The sequence below is a fragment of the Phasianus colchicus genome, chromosome 39 (assembly GCF_987193195.1).
Source record: "Phasianus colchicus chromosome 39, bPhaCol1.hap1.1, whole genome shotgun sequence".
Classification (NCBI taxonomy): Eukaryota; Metazoa; Chordata; class Aves; order Galliformes; family Phasianidae; genus Phasianus; species Phasianus colchicus.
The window spans coordinates 675,001-687,738 of record NC_143474.1 but is presented as its reverse complement, the minus strand read 5'-3'; the positions used below and the strand labels follow the sequence as shown (position 1 = coordinate 687,738).

Here is a 12,738-nt window from a genome sequence, read left to right as displayed (position 1 = left end):
ACGTGGAGTAGGGTGTCAGTAAAACCCAGAGAAAAGTGCGAGTAAACGTGGAGTAAAGTGCGAGCAAACTCAGAGTAAAGCGTGTGGTAACACCAAGCCAAGTGTGAGGAAACCCGGAGTAAAGTGCATGGTAAATGTGGAGTAAATTGTGAGTAAAACCTGAGTACGGTGTGAGTCCAACCAGAGTAGAGTCAGAGTAATCCCGGAGCAAAGAGTGTGCAAACGTAGTGCAAAGTGTGAGTAAAACCCTGAGAAAACTGTGTTGAACCAATGAGAAAAGAGTGAGAAAGACCTGGAGTAAAGTGTGAGAAACACCCGGAGTAAAGTGTTGGTAGGCCTGGAAGAGAGAGTGCACACACCCAGTGTAGGGTGTCAGTAAATCAAGGAGAAAAGTGTGAGTAAACCAGGAGTAAAGTTGAAGAAAAGTTGGAGTCCACCTCGAGTAAAGTGTGAGTCGAAGAATCGCAAACAAGAAGTGCGAGTAAACACGGAGTAAAGTGCGAGTAGACTTGGTGTAAAGGGCGAGGTAACGCCAAGTCAAGCGTGAGAAAATCCAGAGTAAAGTCTTAGTAAGTGTGGAGTAAATGGTGAGTAAAACCAGACTAAGCTGTGAGTGAGTCCACCCGGAGTAGAGCAAGAGCAAAATGTGTGCAACTGCAGTCTGAGTAAAGCCTGAGCAAAGCCTGAGTAAAACCCGGAGAAAACTGTGAGTGAACGCGGAGCTCGCGGTGAGGAACACCCGGAGTAAAGTGTGAGGAACACCCGGAGTAAAGCACGAGTTGGGGAAGTGAAGTAAGGCAATTCCAAGCTTTTCAGGTTTGAGTCGGACTCAGGAACTCTCTCTCTCCTTTCCTCTTTGATTTATTAGTCTCAATTTTAATTAGATTTTATTTTATACCGCGTTCTCTTGCGTTCCGATATCATAATTAGTAAAATCAGTTTTCCTCCATAGATTTTTTTGCTGCTGGTTTATTTTTCTTTCTCCCTTCCTTCCTCCACCACGCTGAGCACATGAAACCACTGCGAGATCGGGGCAAGGCCACAAAATCAACCCCACCTTTATACTTTTGCTGCCACCCTTCCTCCCAGCCTGGTTTCATCCTCTTGCCTCGTTTAATTACGGCACGTGTGTCGCAGCCATGAGTAATTTGAGCAACAGCAGCCATAATTAACTCCACCCCTCGCTCTTTAGCCCACTTCTATGCTGTGTCTCCCCTCCCTTGATGACCCGAGGTCTCGTGGTCCCACCGAGCCGGGAATGATTCACCCTTGCTCTGCCAATCCAGGTCTTTTTGAGCCACACAAATCTTGGCATCTCGGTCCACCTGATGGTGATTTTGCTGGTTTTCAGCAGCCTGAATCTTGGCCACGTCCACATGGCGCACCTTCACCACCACCTTCTTTATTCGGGCAGCAAAATCGCCCCACAGCTCAGCAGCCCAAAGAGGTTCACCCCGTTTCCACATTTTGGGCACTACGGGGGGGGGGCAGGGGGCTGCGGAGTTCAGCAGAGCAGCAGCTGTGGGGCTGGAGGTGGGGATTCCGTAGCCTCATCCCCATAACCCCATAACGCCAATCCCATCAGCTCAGCTCCAACCTTGACCCCAATCCCGTCGCTCCAACCCCATAACCCTCCATCCCCATAACCCCCATAACCCTACATCCCCATCACCCCCATAACTCCAATCCCATCAGCTCAGCTCCAACCCTGACCCCAATCCTGTCGCTCCAACCCCATAACCCTACATCCCCATCACCCCCAGAACTCCAATCCCATCAGCTCAGCTCCTACCCTGACCCCAATCCCGTCACTCCAACCCTATAACCTTCCATCCCCATCACCCCCATAACCCTACAACCCCATCAGCTCCAACCCTGACCCCAATCCCCCCATCGCCCCCATAACTCCAATCCCATCAGCTCAGCTCCAACCCTGACCCCAATCCCGCCACTCCAATCCCATAACCCTCCATCCCCATAACCCCATAACTCCAATCCCATCAGCTCAGCTCCAATCCCGTCACTCCAATCCCATAACCCTACATCCCCATCACCCCCATAACTCCAATCCCATCAGCTCAGCTCCAACCCTGACCCCAATCCCGGCACTCCAACCCCATAACCCTACATCCCCATCACCCCCATAACCCTACATCCCCATCAGCTCCAACCCTGCCCCCAATCCACCCATAACTCCCATAACTCCAATCCCATCAGCTCAGCTCCAACCCTGACCCCAATCCTGTCGCTCCAACCCCATAACCCTACATCCCCATCAGCTCCAACCCTGACCCCAATCCCCCCATCACCCCCATAACTCCAATCCCATCAGCTCAGCTCCAACCCTGACCCCAATCCCAGCACTCCAACCCCATAACCCTACATCCCCATCACCCCCATAACCCTACATCCCCATCAGCTCCAACCCTGACCCCAATCCCATCACTCCACAACCCCATAATCCTCCATCCCCACAACCCCCATAACTCCAATCCCATCAGCTCAGCTCCAACCCTGGCCCCAATCCCGTCACTCCAACCCTATAACCTTCCATCCCCATCACCCCCATAACCCTACATCCCCATCAGCTCCAACCCCGACCCCAATCCCGGCACTCCAACCCCATAACCCTACATCCCCATCACCCCCATAACTCCAATCCCGTCACTCCAACCCCATAACCCTACATCCCCATAACTCCCCATCACCCCCATAACTTGCTCTGTGTTGGGCTGGCTTTAAATCACAAACCCAGCGAGGAACTTTGACCCCTACAATTCTACGACCCTAAACCCAAACTGTGAACCCAACCCCGTAACCCCACACCCCTGACCCCCCCCCCACAGTGGGTACGAAGGGGTTAAAGCCTTCTCTCCTCGCTGCCCCCCAACCCCACCCCCAACCTTCACCCCACACACACCAGAAACGGGCAGGAAAGAGTTAAATTTCCCCAAATTTTCCCCGATTTTTCCCCAATTTCCCCCCAATTTTCCTCCCACTTTCCCCAAATTTCCCCAATTTCCCCCCAATCACCCCCCACCCCACTCCCCCCCCCCCATCTCCGGGGGGCGCAAAAAGATGGGAGCGGATTTGGGGGGGGGCCGGGGGGCGGTGGGGCGCGGAGCCCCAAAAGATGCTGGGTGGCAGCGGTGGGATTCGAACCCACGCCCCCGCAGGGACTGGAGCCTTAATCCAGCGCCTTAGACCGCTCGGCCACGCTACCCCGTGGGCAGCCCCAAATCCCAGTGGGAAACAGTGGGGAATCCTCAACCCAATGGGATCCAAGGGGGTCCTGCCACCCAAACCCCTCATCACATGGGATCCCACAACCCAGACCCATCCCCAATGGGATCCCACAACCCAGACCCATCCCCAATGGGATCCCACAACCCAAACACATCACCCAATGGGATCCCACAACACAAACCCATCCCCAGTGGGATCCCTCCACCCAAAACCCATCACCCAATGGAATCCCACAACCCAAACCCCATCAGCCAACAGGGTTCCACTACCCCAAACCCCATTATCCCCCATACAATGAAATCCCACCACCCCAAAACCCATCACCCAATGGAATCCCACAACCCAAACCCCATGACCCAATAGACTTCCAGTACCCAAAACCCCATTATCTCCCACTCAATGAAATCCCTCCACCCCAAACCCCTCATCCAATGGGATTCCACAACCCAAACCCATCACCCAACAGAGTTCCACTACCCCAAACCCCATTATCCCCCACTCAATGAAATCCCATCACCCCAATGAAATCCCACCACCCCAAACCCTTCATCCAATGAAATCCCACCACCCCAAACCCTTCATCCAATGAAATCCCACCACCCAAAACCCATCACCCCACAGAATCGCACAACCCAAAACCCATGACCCAATAGACTTCCACTACCCCAAACCCCATTATCTCCCACTCAATGAAATCCCACCACCCCAAACCCCTCATCCAATGGAATCCCACAACCCAAACCCCATCAGCCAACAGGGTTCCACTACCCCAAACCCCATTATTCCCCATACAATGAAATCCCACCACCCCAAAACCCATCATTCCCCACCACCCCAATGAAATCCCACCACCCAAAACCCATCACCCAATGGAATCCCACAACCCAAACCCCATCACCCAATAGACTTCCAGTACCCAAAACCCCATTATCTCCCACTCAATGGAATCCCACCACCCCAAACCCACCATCCCAATGAAATCCCACCACCCCAATGGGATCCCTCCACCCAAACCCCATCACCCCACAGAATCCCACAACCCAAACCCATCACCCAATGAGATCCCTCCACCCCAAATCCCATCATTCCCACCCACCCAATGGAATCCCACAACCCAAACCCCATCAGCCAACAGGGTTCCAGTACCCCAAACCCCATTATCCCACACTCAATGAAATCCCATCACCCAAAACCCCACCACCCCATTGAAATCCCACCACCCCAAACCCCTCATCCAATGGGATCCCACCACCCAAACCCATCACCCAACAGAGTTCCACTACCCCAATCCCCATTATCCCCCACTCGATGAAATCCCACCACCCCAAAGCCCATCATTCCCCACCAACTCAATGGAATCCCACAACCCAAACCCATCATCCAATGGAATCCAACAACCCAAACCCCATCAGCCAACAGGGTTCCACTACCCCAAACCCCATTATCCCCCATACAATGAAATCCCACCACCCCAAAGCCCATCATTCCCCACCACCTCGATGGAATCCCACAACCCAAACCCATCAGCCAATGAGATCCCTCCACCCCAAACCCCTCATCCAATGGGATCCCACAGCCCAAACCCCATCTGCCAACAGAGTTCCAGTACCCCAAACCCCATTATCCCCCACTCAATGAAATCCCACCACCCCAAACCCCTCAGCCAATGGGATCCCACAACCCAAACCCCATCACCCAATAGACTTCCAGTACCCAAAACCCCATTATCTCCCACTCAATGAAACCCCACCACCCCAAACCCCTCAGCCAATGGGATCCCACCACCCCAAACCCCTCATCCAATGGAATCCCACAACCCAAACCCCATCAGCCAACAGACTTCCACTACCCCAAACCCCATTATCCCCCACTCAATGAAATCCCACCACCCCAAAGCCCAGCACCCCAATGAAATCCCACCACCCCAAAGCCCAGCACCCCAATGAAATCCCACCACCCCAAAACCCATCACCCAATGGAATCCCACAACGCAAACCCCATTACCCAATAGACTTCCAGTACCCAAAACCCCATTATCCCCCACTCAATGAAATCCCACCACCCTAATGGGATCCCTCCACCCAAACCCCATCACCCCACAGAATCCCACAACCCAAACCCATCACCCAATGAGATCCCTCCACCCCAAATCCCATCATTCCCACCCACCCAATGGAATCCCACAACCCAAACCCCATCAGCCAACAGGGTTCCACTACCCCAAACCCCATTATCCCCCATACAATGAAATCCCACCACCCCAAAACCCATCATTCCCCACCACCCCAATGAAATCCCACAACCCCAAACCCACCACCCCAATGGAATCCCACCACCCAAACCCCATCACCCCACAGAATCCCACAACCCAAACCCTATCACCCAATTGACTTCCACTACCCCAAACCCCATTATCCCACACTCAATGAAATCCCACCACCCCAAACCCCTCAGCCAATGGGATCCCACAACCCAAACCCCATCACCCAACGGGATCCTGCCACCCAAACCCCATCAGCCAACAGGGTTCCACTACCCCAAACCCCATTATCCCCCACTCAATGAAATCCCATCACCCCAATGAAATCCCACCACCCCAAACCCTTCATCCAATGGAATCCCACCACCCAAAACCCATCACCCCACAGAATCCCACAACCCAAAACCCATGACCCAATAGACTTCCACTACCCCAAATCCCATTATCTCCCACTCAATGAAATCCCACCACCCCAAACCCCTCAGCCAATGGGATCCCACAACCCCAAACCCCGTTATCCCCCATACAATGAAATCCCACCACCCCAAACCCCTCATCCAATGAAATCCCACCACCCCAAACCCCTCATCCAATGAAATCCCACCACCCAAATCCCATCACCCCACGGAATCCCACAACCCAAACCCCATCACCCAATAGACTTCCACTACCCCAAACCCCATTATCCCACACTCAATGAAATCCCATCACCCCAAACCCCAGCACCCCAATGGAATCCGTACACCCAAAACCCATCACCCAATAGACCTCCAGTACCCAAAACCCCATTATCTCCCACTCAATGAAATCCCTCCACCCCAAACCCCTCATCCAATGGGATTCCACAACCCAAACCCATCACCCAACAGAGTTCCACTACCCCAAACCCCATTATCCCCCACTCAATGAAATCCCACCGCCCCAAACCCCATATGGGGGACTGGGACAAAACCGATGGGTTCCATTGGCAGCCCTGGGGTGGGGTGTGGGGTCAGAGCCGTTCATCCCACCCCAAACACAGCCCCGCCCCGCCGCCCCCCACCTCTTTAGGGCCGCAGGAGCGCAGTGGGGAGCCATGGGTCCCCAACATGCTCAGCTCGGAGGACGAGGAGCCCACGCGGCCGCTGCTGTGGGTTTGGGTCCGGAGGAGGAGGAGGTGGAGGAGCTGCCCCAACACCGGGACGTCCTCCGGGTCGTCCTGCTCAGGTATGGGGGCACCCAAAGGGGGGGTGGCTGTAATGGGGGAAAGTGCGTGTGGGCACCTATGAGGACCCCTATGGGGATGTGCCCACGTCCCAGCAGAGCCCCATCCCCACCCCACAGTTCCCATCCCCTTTCCAGGATCCCTTTCCCCCTTCCCACACTTCCCATCCCCACCCCACAGTTCCCATCCCCTTTCCAGGATCCCTTTCCCCCTTCCCACACTCCCCATCCCTTCACCTCTCCTTCTCTTCCCCTCTCTGTGCTCCTATCCCCTTTCTATGCTTCCCATCCCCTTTCCATCCTCCTCATCCCTTCCCCACGGTTTCCACCCCTTTGTCCTTCATTCCCCCCCACTCCCCCACAATTCCCATTCTCTCCCCGTCGTTCCCATCCCATCCCTGTGCTTCCCATCCCTTTGTCCCTCCTCCCCATCCCCTATCTGTGGTTCCTATCCCCTTTTCCACGGTTTCCACCCCTTTACTCCTCATTTCCACCCCCTTCCCATCCTCCCCATCCCCTTCCCCTGGTCCTCACCCCAAACACCTGCAGTTCCAATCCCATCCCTGTGCTTCCCATCACTTCACCCCTCGTTCCCACCCCACATCTGCAGTTCCCATCCCCTTTCCATCCTCCCCATCCCCTTCCCATGGTCCTCATCCCACATCTGCAGTTCCCATCCCCTTTCCATCCTTCCCGCCCCCTCCCTGCACTTCCCACCCCTCTTCCCCCCCATCCCCACCCTCCACCCCCCCCCTGCTCCCCATTTCCTCCCCGCTCCCTAACAGACGCAGCCGACGACGGATGGACGACCACAACAACAGAGGGCGCATCCACGGAGGACGACGGTGACGAGGAAGATGAGGAAGATGAGGAAGATGAGGAAGATGAGGACGAAGACGCCGTGCGGAGCTGCGTTCCAGCTGCATTCAGCACTGCTGCTTCACCTCTCCCCACGGGGCTCTGAGGGGCTCACGGCCCCCTCCCCGCAGAGCTCTGCCGTGTCCCCGTTGCTGGCCCACAATTTGATGGCTTTCCCAACCAACCCCGACGAGGATCGGTCTTTTCTTGGGGGGTTGGACTCCACCGGGTGGAGGGTGATGCGGATTGGGGTGATGGGACTTCATTGGGATGGAGGGATTCCACTGGGCAGGGGATGATGGAGTGTAGGACGGTGGGACCCCGTTGGGTTGGGGGTTGGAGTGGCGGATTCCGTTGGGGTCATGGAATTCCATTGGGATGATGGGGTTCCATTGGGATGGAAGATGATGGGGTTGGGACAGTGGGATTCCTTTGGGATGGAGGATGATGAGATTTAGGGCAATGGGACCCCATTGCGATGGAGGATGACGAGATTTTGGGATGCCGTGTCCCCGTTGCTGGCCCACAGTTTTATGGCTTTCCCAACCAAATCCAATGAGGATTGGTCTTTTTTTGAGGGGCCATTGGCTGGAGGGCAATGGGGATTGGGGTGATGGGACACCATTGGGATGGAGGGATTCCACTGGGGTGGTGGGGTTCTGTTGGGATGGAGGATGATGGGGATTGGGGTGATGGGACTCCGTTGGGGTGGTGGGGTTCTAGTGAGTAGGGATTGAAGAGATTTGGGGTGGTGGGAGCCCATTGGGTGGGGGATGATGGGTTTGGGGTGGTGGGACCCTGTTGGGTGGGGGATGATGGCATTTAGGGTGGTGGGATTCAAGTGGAATGGAGGTGGATTTGGGATTTGGGATGATAGGAGCCCAGTGAGGTGGGGGATGATTGGGTGGTGGGGATTGGGGTGGTGGGACTCCGTTGGGGTGGTGGGGTTCTAGTGAGTAGGGATTGATGAGATTCGGGGTGGTGGGACCCCATTGGGTGGGAGATGATGGCATTTAGGGTGGTGGGATTCAACTGGAATGGAGGTGGATTTGGGATTTGGGATTTGGGATGATAGGAGCCCACTGTGGTGGGGGATGATTGGGTTTGGGGAGGTGGGACCCCATTGGGTCGAGGGCAGTGGGGTTTGCGATGGCGGGATTCCATCGGGGTGGAGGACGATGGGGATTGGGGCGGTGGGAAATCATCGGGTGGGGGGCAGTGGGGTTTGGTGGGCTTTGGGGCTGATGGGGTCTGAGCACAGTGGGGTGGGAAGAAGAGGGGGAGAAGTGGGGTAGGTGGGCAGCGTGGCTGGGCGGTCGGAGGCGCTGGATGAAGGCTGCAGTCCCAGCAGGGCGTGGGTTCGAATCCCAGCACTGCCACAAAGCATCTTTTGGGGGGTCTGCGGGGGGAGCGCAGCTGGAAGGGGGGAACTTCTGCATCTGGGGGTGCCGCCATCCCAGGGGACAGACCTCCCCCTTTCCAGCCCCGCCATTGCAGCTCTGCCTCATCAGAGGAAGAATTCCATTTTCCACGCTGAGTGCGCCGAGCGATCGCCCACCTTCCACAGAAACCCTTCCTGGTCCCCGGAGGCCCCCCGCCGTGGGAAGGGGGGATGCGGGGGTGTCATTAGCATTAATTAATTTCTGCGGGGGTGTCATTAGCATTAATTACTTTCTGCATTAGCGGTCAGTTACGTAAAAATCCCTTCTGACCAAAGAAACCATCACAGCTTGGGCTCAGCTCGGAGCAAACTCTCACCTCTGCCAGCCGCTCCACGCCGTAATCCTGCACCCTCAGGAAAAGCTCTGGCAGCTCCGCTGGTCCCTGCAACCGATGGGGAGCCGAAGAAATCGGGAGAGGTGTTCGTGCAGTGCGGCCACGGCTTTCCCATGTGCTGTGGGTCCACGTTCCGGGTGGACGCGGAGCCCCATCAAACCCCAGCGGAAAGTCAGCTCTGGGTTCCGCAACCGTTCGCCCCACTGCCAACTGCCCCACGTCGGAGTGACCCCATTACCTCCTCCCCTGGTGGCGGAAACCCCCTGGGCTGGGTTGCAAAGCACCTCAAAGACGACGCCGTTCCAATGCCCCGCTATGCAGGGTCACAACCACCAGCCCGGGCTGCCCGGAGCCGCATCCTATGGCCTGAAACACCCGCAGGGATGGGGCGCCCACAGCCTCCCTGGGCGAGCAGAGAGGTCGCCGCCCTCGGTCCCCCCCTTACGGCCGCCCTCGTGCTGCCCACGGGGTGCAGGATCCCCTGAGCTCCCAGTGCTCCCAGTGCTCCCATGATAGAGCAATTCCTGCTGGCCGTAACCCACTGCCATCCCACGTTACCGGCTCGGATCTCCCAGCCTCGCTCCTCTCCAGCCCTGAGGCCTCCTCCTCCCGTCCGACTGAAGGGCGGACGATCAGCCCCTGTCTGCGCCCCTCCCTGCGCCCCTCCCTGCGCTGCCTGCAGCACTGAGCCCTTCAATGCAACATCTGCGCTGCCTGAGCCCCGCTTTGCAGGCGGGGGAGGGGGGGATATCAGCCCTCCTCCTTCCACCCACCCTCATCAGAGCCGCTGTGCTGCCGGGAGGGGTGGAGGGGATCCTCTTCCCCATCTTCTCCATCCCCATCTCCTTCCTCTCTCCTCCTTCCCCCCTCCTCTTCTCCAGCTTCCTCTCGGGCTGCAACCGCCCCACTTTCACCCCCCCCGGAGGAGCTCCTCGTTTATCTCGTGGCTCTGCACCTCCTCCATGCGGGACCAGGTGAGGGTGCTGTGTGGCTGCTGTGGCCGGCAGAGGTGTTGCTGTGGGGTGGGGGAGCCGCCGTGGGGCAGGGAGAACCCAGCCCAGCACCCAGCCCTGCTTGACTTTCCCTCTCTCTTCAGCTCTTCCATGAACCGTGATGTGGGGTAGAACTTCTGTCTCTTCTTCAGCTCCCGGGGGCTCCCACCCCCAGGAATCCTTCCCCGCTCCCCCTTGCTCCGCCTCCAGCGGTTGTAGGCGCGATGGGGCGCACACCGACACACCCTGTGCCACTCCAGGTCCCCACATGAACGCAGCCACATCTCACCACCTCACTGCCCAGCCCAGCTCGGGGCGGTGGCACCGAGCCTCCGTGTCACAGCCGAGGAGGGACGGGACGCGGTGCTGCGCTGCCAGTCGTCCCCTTGCAAGGATGCTCCGAGCTCCCATGGATCCGGCACCGCTCCTCTGGGCTGGTGCATCCCTCCAAACATGGAGGGCGCCCGCAGCAGACGGAGGGATGGAAAGGGAGGACAGCGCCGCTCAGGAATGGCCTCTGATGGAAAGCCGGCTTTGCGCATCACTGCGCTGAGCTCCTCCGGTAGCGGCTCACACGGCTGTGCTGTGCAAGGTGGTGATGATGATGGCGACGGCTCTGCGGACGCCGTGGTGGAGCTGGAGGTGTCAGGTCGGCGGCTGGGGCGTGCGTGGATGGAGAGCTGAAGGACAGCAGCCTTGGAAAGAGGCCGGGGCCGAAGCGCTCCGCGAGATGCCGGAGTTGGAGCGGGCGCACGGTGTGGTTTGGGGGCGGGTCTGCACGGATGAGGCGGTTGGGTTGGGTTTCTGTGCTGGGTTTCTCCACGTCGCAGCGCGGGATGCTGAGCGGCTCCTCCGCCTGCGCCAAGCTGGGGATGCTGCCATGGTGTGGCACCGCTGCCTGGCTGCTGCTGCTTTGGGCTCTGCGATCTCCCAGGTCTGAGTCTCGCTTTGCCATGTATGGGAGTGGAGGAGGAACGCTTCTCCTGATGTATTTTCCAGAGCCCTTTGCCCCAGTCGTCCGTCCCTGGAAGGTGGCTCTGGCTGTGATCATCGCACTTCTGGCTGGGTCATCTGCTGCCATTGTTTTTCTCTATAGCAAGCGAGGTGAGCTGAGAGTGGAGGGGATGGAGAGCAGGGGGTGCTGAGCAGGGCCAGGGATGGTCGGGTGGTGCTGAGCTCTGCTCCACGGAGGTGCACAGGAGGAGGAAGGGAGATTTTTCCTGAGATTCCCATACTGCTCGTTAAATCACATTTGCCTTTTCTTTCCGGGAATGAAGGAAGGGGAGAAAGGAAGGGTGGGAAGGTAGGAACGTGACAGGAGCACGGCGCAGATGGAAAGGTCCAGGCCCTCTTGAGACACCCCCAGAAATCAAGCTGCCTGCTGACCACCTCTTCGTCTGCTTTGTCTTCCGGCCCACAGGGCAGGGAGCTGAGTGAGCCCTTCCAGCCCCTCCTTCCACCGCATTCCCTTCAATGGCACTGATAGAAGAGTGCTGGGTTTGTGTGACGTGTTGGGACCACGGGACGTTTGGGGCCTTGGGACGTGTTGGGGTCGTGTGATGTGTCAGTCCTGATCGACCCACACGCAAAATTCTGGCCCAATCCCTTCCCTCCTATTGTTTTAATTCCTTCTTGGGGCCAAGGGGGCCGTTGGCCACTTCCCAGCACAGAAAGATTTGGGGTCTGAGCAGCCGTGGGATGAGGAGGTGCTCCCTCTGGTCACGCATTTCCTTTGTTTCTATTTTGCAGAGGGAAAAGATGCAATGTTGGTAAGTCTTCTTCCCCAAAATGAGGGAACTCAGGGTCTCCCTGTTGCATTGGCCGTGGGATGAGCAGCTGTCCCCTCTGACCGTGCTCTGCTCTGCTCTTTCTTTTCCAGTGAAAAAGGCTGTGATACTGGGTGAGTTTTCTTCCCCAAACCACATTACCTTCAACCTCCCCATGGGAATCTGATCCCTCTGAGCCTGCCTTGCTGTTGTGTTTGCTTTTTCCATCATATCTGTGGAATTCCCCTTTTTTGGACCAAAGTGGTCCCTGGCCATTTCCTTGAACAAAAAGGTTTGGGGTGTAGGAATGGGAGCAGCCGTGGGATGAGAAGCTGTTCCCTCTGACCCTGCGTTTCCTTTGCTTCTGTTCTGCAGAGAGAAAAGATGCACTGCTGGGTAAGTGCTGGAAGGAGCAGAGCTTGAGAGCAGCCCTGCAGGGAAGGACCTGGGGGTCCTGATGGACGAAAAGCTGAACATGAGCCAGCAGTGAGCTCTTGCAGCCCAAACAGCAAATGGGATCCTGGGCTCCATCAGAAGAGGGGTGGCCAGCAGGGACAGGGAGGTGATTGTTCCCCTCTGCTCTGCTCTTGTGAGGCCCCATCTGCAGCACTGCGTCCAGGTCTGGAGCCCCCAGTAC

The 12,738-nt window shown here is 57.1% G+C and overlaps 2 long non-coding RNA genes and 1 other non-coding gene across 3 annotated transcripts; 1 reads left to right on the top strand and 2 right to left on the bottom strand.

The window, feature by feature from the left end:
• Nucleotides 1-825: 825 nt before the first annotated feature.
• LOC149913293 (uncharacterized) lies at nt 826-7,576 on the bottom strand. The gene is made up of 3 exons (XR_016461350.1): nt 7,493-7,576; nt 6,549-6,739; nt 826-1,527 (listed from the first exon to the last, which is right to left on the bottom strand). It is a non-coding gene; the product is annotated as an uncharacterized LOC149913293 (long non-coding RNA).
• TRNAL-AAG (transfer RNA leucine (anticodon AAG)) lies at nt 3,142-3,223 on the bottom strand. The gene has a single exon. It is a non-coding gene; the product is annotated as a tRNA-Leu (tRNA).
• A 2,471-nt stretch (nt 7,577-10,047) lies between the features above and the next one.
• Nucleotides 10,048-12,656, top strand: LOC149913292 (uncharacterized). Its single transcript, XR_016461351.1, has 5 exons — nt 10,048-10,317; nt 11,335-11,439; nt 12,085-12,104; nt 12,215-12,235; nt 12,477-12,656. It is a non-coding gene; the product is annotated as an uncharacterized LOC149913292 (long non-coding RNA).
• Nucleotides 12,657-12,738: the final 82 nt, after the last annotated feature.